Genomic DNA, 229 nt, shown 5'->3' with positions numbered 1-229 from the left:
GCCACGTCAGCAGGTCAACGGGCAGGCGGGCAGTGCGGGCCAGGGGCCAGACGCCAGGGACCGTGGCGTCTGCTTCGTAACCCAGACGCCAGGGACCTTGGCGTCACCAAAAAAGGTCAGAAACGAAAAAAAATTTGGAACGAGGTCAAATTGGGATTTAGTTTGCCTTAAGGGTCAGAACAGTAATTTTGTCCATCTGGCGATAGTATCTCTGACACTGGGACGACAA

This window comes from Triticum dicoccoides, chromosome 3B (genome assembly GCF_002162155.2).
Source record: "Triticum dicoccoides isolate Atlit2015 ecotype Zavitan chromosome 3B, WEW_v2.0, whole genome shotgun sequence".
NCBI classification, from domain to species: Eukaryota; Viridiplantae; Streptophyta; class Magnoliopsida; order Poales; family Poaceae; genus Triticum; species Triticum dicoccoides.
Note: the sequence above shows the minus strand (reverse complement) of the source record.